Here is a 6,301-nt window from a genome sequence, read left to right as displayed (position 1 = left end):
CCCCGAGCCGGATCCGGTTGTTCCGGGGTCGATCGACACGAAGATGGACTCTGATTTTGGCGACAGCTTGATAGACGGCTTGCGCAGGCATTGGAGGGATACGCCGGCTGGTATTGCTTGCCGAGTTAATCAAATTCGTGCTAAGGCATCGGCTTGCTCGTTGTCGGCTCGTGGCACATGGAGGAACTCGCAGCCGTCAAAGTGCCCGCTGATCTGCTGGACGAGGAAATGGTAACTTGCCATGTTTGCATCCTTGGCGTCCCAGTCGCGAGATGACTGCTGGACCACCAAGTCCGAGTCGCCATAGCACAGCACTCGGCGGATGCCAATCTCCTTGGCCAGTCGGAGCCCGTGGATGAGTGCTTCATACTCGGCCACGTTGTTGGAGGCGGCAAAGTGGATTTGCAAGGTGTATTTGAGCTTGTCGCCTTTGGGGGAGGTGAGGACGACGCCGGCTCCTAAGACGGTGCGCATCTTCGAGCCATCAAAGTGCATCCGCCAATGGGTCGAGTCTAGTGCAGGCGGCAGGTACTGGGTCTCGGCCCAGTCGACGAGGAAGTCGGCCAGTGCTTGTGACTTGATGGTGGTGCGGGGCTGGTAGAAAATGGTGAAGGGGGCCATCTCGATGGCCCACTTCGCCACTCGGCCCAACGCATCTCTGTTGCCCATGATCTTAGCAAGCAGGGCCGTGCAGACGACCGTAATGGGATTCTCTTGGAAGTACTGCTTGAGCTTCTTGGCGGCAAAGTACACGCCATAGCACATCTTCTGGTAGTGGGGATAATTCTGCTTGGAGGCTGACAACACCTCACTCAAGTAGTAGACGGGCCTTTGGACCGGCAGTGCTTTGCCGTCTTCTGGGCGCTTGACTACAATCACGGTGCTGACCACTCGGCTGGTGGCGGCTATGTAAAGGAACATGGGTTCCTTGTCTGTTGGCACCGCCAGGACTGGTGGTGTGGTCGACACTTTCTTGAGCTGGCGGAAAGCCTCGTCCGCTTTGTCATTCCACTCAAAGCAAGTGGTTTTCTTCATCAACTGGTACAGAGGGAGTGCCTTTTCACCCAGCCGACTGATGAATCGGCTGAGTGATGCCAAGCACCCGGTGAACTTCAGGACGTCTCGCAGGCGGGTTGGTCTCTCCATCCTCTCAATGGCCTTGATCTTTGCCGAGTTGCATTCGTTGTCGCGTTTAGATACCATGCAGCCAAGGAGCTGGCCTGCTGGCACCCCGAAGGCGCATTTCTCCGGGTTTAGTTTGATCTACAAACGGCACAAGTTATCAAAGGTCTCTTGGAGGTCTTCTAGAAGGGTACCGCGCTTCTCCGTCTTCACCATGATATCGTCCACGTAGACGTGGGTGTTCCTGTCAAGTTGCTTGAGGAGACACTTCTGCATGCAACGCTGAAACGTGGCGCCGACATTTCTCAAGCCGAACGTCATGGTCAGGTAACAGAAGGCTCCGAATGGCATGAGGAAGGCGGTCTTCAGTCGATCAGCCGGATCCAGCTTGATCTGGTGGTAACCGAAATAAGCATCATGGAAGGACAGCAGCTCTCATCCGGCTGTGGATTCAATCACTTGATCTATTTGCGGAAAGCGAATGGATCTTTGGGGTAGTCTTTGTTGAGGCTAGTGTAGTCAATGCACATGCGCCACTTGTTGTTCTTCTTCAGCACAAGGACAGGGTTGGAGAGCCACTCTGGATAGAACACCTCCATGATGAAGCCGGCTGCCAGCAGTCGGGCGACCTCTTCACCAACAACTCTTCTTTTTTCTTTGGACAGGTGGCGAAGCGGCTGCCTGACTGGCTTCGCGTCTGGTCTCACGTCTAGTTTGTGCTCGGAGAAATCCGTCGGAACACCCGGCATGTCCTTGGGGGACCATGCGAAAATGTCCCGATTCTCATGGAGGAAATCGACGAGCTCGCTTTCCTATTTGCTATCAAGGTTTGACCCTATGACAGCAAATCTCTCCGGGTGTGCCGGGTCCAAGGCAATCTTCTTGGTCTCTTTGGCCGGCTGGAAGGAGCCTTGAGGCTCCGCCTCCTTGGGATCAGATGGTATGGCCGGCTGCTCGCCGGCCATCGCCACCATCCGATCAAAGCGGCGCTTTTCTTCAGCTATGACGGGGGCCTCGGCTAGCCGACTGCTAGCGGCGGCACAAGCGACCGACTTCTCATAGTGCCCGCGATGGTGATTATGCCCTTGGGACCCGACATCTTCATCTTGAGATAGGCATAATGGGGCACGACCATGAATTTGGCGAGTACAGGCCGGCCCAATATTGCATGATAAGGACTTTCCAGATTCACCACCTCAAACCAGACCGGTTCGCGGCGGAAATGCTTCTTGTCGCCAAACAGGACATCTATCTTGACCTTGCCAATGGGTGAGCAGGAGAGGCCAGGGATGATGTCGTCGAACACGGTCCGGGTGGGCTGGAGCTGCTTCCCCTTGATGCTTAATTTTTTCATGGTGTCACGGTACAAGATATTGATACTGCTGCCACCGTCTATCAGAACTCGGGAAAAACGGTAGGCCCGCCTGTCGGTGGAGAAAGTTGCATCTAGAACCATGGCGTAAGCACCCGGCGACGGCATGAGAGCCGGGTGGTCAGTGCGGCTCCAGCTGATGGGCTTCTCGGACCAATGCATGAATTCTGGGACCTCCGAGGCGATGGCATTGACTTCTCGGTGCTGTAGACGTTGACTGTGCTTGTCATCGGCCAGGCTGGTGAAAGACGACGTAAGCCCCATTCTCCTTCGGGAACTCGTCTTGGACCGGGCCGTCTGGACGGGCCGCCGGCTGCTTTGGAGGCGGAGCCGCCCGCCCTGCAGGCGGAGGGAGCAGAGCCTCGCCCCTGGCAATCCGAGTGAGCCAGTGGCACTTTCATGTGACGTGGTTTGATGGTTATGCACCACTGTGAAACTTGCAAGGGGCGTCGAGGGCTTGCTCGAAGGAGAAGGCGGGCTGCCAAGAGGGCTTGCCGCCCTTCTGGCGCTTGGGTCGGGCTTGGCCTTCCGGCTGCTGGTCTTCGACTGCTGCTACCAGCCGGCTGTTGGAAGCCGACGGAGGGGCCTTGCGCTTGTTGTCTGCTTGCTGCTGGCGCCGACTGGACTCTCCGGCCAGCGTCCGAGGAGCCGGAGGAGCCATCTTTCCAGGGGCATCTATGTGCAGCTCCGACTTCATGGAGGAGTCGGTCGTGGCGTACTTGTCGGCTATGCTTAACAGTTCGTCTAGTGTGGAGGGCTCATCGCAGAGGAGCTTGTGCTTGAGCAGGGTGCCTTCTCTGCACCCGGCCGTGAAGTATTCTATGGCTTGCACCTCATGCACCCCCACGCAGGAGTTGCGCAGCTCGGCCCAATGCGTCAAGTAATCACGGGCGGACTCGGTTGGCCCTTGGACGCACAGGGAGAGCTGTCGTGGCTTGGGCGGCCGCTTGTAGGTGCTGGTGAAGTTGCGGGTGAAGACGTCGGTGAAGTCCAGCCAGCTATTGACCCTGTTGGGTTTGAGGATGTTCAACCACGTCCGGGCCGTGCCCTGGAGCATGAGCGGAACATACTTCACGGCAATGCGTTTGTTGCCGTTTGCTATGCTGACGGCAGTGGAGTAATCCACTAGCCAATCCTCCAGCTTCACGGAGCCAGTGTACTTGGGAGTATCTCTAGGGAGCAAGAAACCTTTGGGGAAAGGCTCCTCGCGGATGAGGGGGCCAAAACAAGGCGGGCCGATCGCGTCTTCTTATTCGACCGCCAGGGATCGAGCCAGCCGGTCGATCCGATGGCGCGCATCGTTCTCCCCAACTCCCTCGTGGTGGCCCAAGCGGCCTCCGAGAGTCGGATGCTCGACAGGCGGCGGGGACGCGCGCCTCTCCCTGCGAGGGGGAGGTGAGCACTCGCTCTGTTGTTCCACTGCCCATGGGCGGCCCTTCTGGTCACGCTCAATGGTGATATGAGTTTGCCGACTGCGGCTGGCAGCCGGCTCCGGGTCCTGCTGACTGCGGCTAGCAGCCGGCCCTGGGTTCTGCCGACTGCGGGTGCCGCCCGTTGGCGATCGGGATGAAGCCCCTTGCTCACGACGGGGAGGGCGGTTCTCAGCTCGTGCGCCAGCCTCCAACGCCTAGCGGCGAGCCTCCTACTGCTCGGTCGCTGCATCGAGGAGTTGATGGATGCGCATCGTCATGCATTGAAGCTCGTCTCCCTCCAGGTGGTCTAGCTCATCTGCGGCCGCCTAGGGGGCCCGCAAGTTCTCCAAGGGGGTGGCGTAAACCGGACGCGTAGCCCCCAGCATGCTAGCGAGGGTGCCGCCACGGTTCCAGACCGCGCCGGCTCGGCTGGGCTTGCCAGCAGCCGGCGTGCCGCCTACGGCGCGGTCGATCTCGCGATGGTAGGCTTCGGTAAGGCGCCGCATGGTGGCCAGCTTGTTGGCGTTGTCGAGGAGCGAAACGCGGAGCGTTTCCAGCATCGCACCATCTACTCCGCGGTGATGGGAGTGGAGAGGCTCCGCATTGCCGCCTGCAACGGGTCCTGACCAGACCCATTGGAGGGCTCATCGTGGCTGGTGGCCAGCACCTCCGTGACGGTGCTGACACTTGCGCCATAGGTCACAAGGGGGAGTGGATCGTCAACGACCACCACATGGTCGGGGAAGGTACCGGCGAATGTCGTGTCGGAGTCGATGAGCATCTCGACGGGTGGGTCGGTGGAGCCAACAGACTCCAGGTCGGAGGAGAGCTCGTCGACGATGTGGAGCTTGTCGAGGAGCTCGATGAGGCAGCTCTCTGAGCCAACCGCTTCTTCGGCCGGAACAGGCTCGTCATGGAGGTGGATCTCGCCAAGAAGATCGGCGAGCTTGCTTGCGGCGCAAGCGGCTTCTGCGCCGCGAAGTGCCCCGGCATCCACGCCGTCGGGCGTGCCGGGCTAGCTGCGCTCGCCAGGGAGGAACAAATTTCCCGTCCAGAACATGTTTCCGGACGACGGTGCACCAGGCCCCATGGTGGGCGCCAAATGTCGGGGGTTGGGTGCGACATATGCCAAAGGATGGCTTATCATGCATGGGGACAAGAGAACGTCACCAGGCTCTGGAAGCGGGATAAGGCGGAACTTGGGACGCCTACGGATCTTACCCAGGTTCGGGGCTCTCCGTGGAGATAACACCCCTAGTCTTGCTCTGCGGGGACTCCACGTCATGACTATTGTCAATATGGTAGCTACAAGGTTGCTCCTTGAGCTGTGTCGTCTAGAGGAGGAAGAAGGGCAGGGCTAGCTCTCTCTTCTCCTTCTAGGAATGTTGGTGGTGGCTAGGGTTTCTTCTATGTCTCTCTCTATCTCCTCCTGCATGGGGACACCTGGGGGGTTTATATAGGCCTACCCCCAGGCTACAATGGTAATCCGGCCGGGTGCGGGTCCCGGCCATCAGCGTCTCTGGACGCCGGCTTCTCCGCCGGCTGCCGGGTCCCGCCGCTTGGTGGGTCCTGCCGGCTGCCGGAGACGTGTCCGTCCGGTGGGCCCGCCGCATGTGGGCTAGGGTGACTGCATTCTACTGTTGACATCCTTCTGCTGATGAAGGCATCGTTTAGGAGGGCGTGGCTACAGTACCGCCGCCTAGCGGTCGTACACTGTTGCCACGCCCCATCTTGTCATCTTAATGGAGTCCAGACTTCAAGGGAATGGCAGGCCGCCTGCCAGAGGGTGGTCCGTCCCTTACGCCGCCTGCAAGAGGTCGGCCGCATTCTGGTGGCCCACTGACGTGTAGGGCCTGCCGCCTGCAGGCCGCACCACCTCCCGATCGTGGGATCGTGGCCTCTTCTGACCTGGGCGAGGTCATAGGCAACGTGGCTACAGTGGCGCGCCGGCCAAGGGGTGTCCGCACGGTACACCCACACTGTAGCCACGCTACCCTGGATTCCGAGGTGGCAGGCTCTACTGTAGCCATGCCCCAGGCTTGTCATGGATCCCCCGGCACGCACTTTGGGGGGGAGGCGCAGGGCCGTCTACCGGATGTCGGCCCCTCCGAAGCCACCTGTTGATAGTTGGCCGCCTGCCAGCAGCCGGTTCACAGGGCCTGGCGGCCCTAGGAGGCGGCCTGATGCGCAGTCGGCCGAAGGGGGGCAGTCGGCCTTAATGTCTTGAAACGCCATGCGTGGTCGATGAAGACACCCATGGTCAATATCTCCGACATATATCTACTTGATGAAGCACAAATCTGAAACATTTGAAAAGTTCAAAGAATTTCAGAGTGAAGTAGAGAATCGTCGTAACAAGAAAATAAAGTTTCTACGATCTGATCGCGGAGGCAAA

This window comes from Triticum aestivum, chromosome 6D (assembly GCF_018294505.1).
Source record: "Triticum aestivum cultivar Chinese Spring chromosome 6D, IWGSC CS RefSeq v2.1, whole genome shotgun sequence".
NCBI classification, from domain to species: Eukaryota; Viridiplantae; Streptophyta; class Magnoliopsida; order Poales; family Poaceae; genus Triticum; species Triticum aestivum.
Note: the sequence above shows the minus strand (reverse complement) of the source record.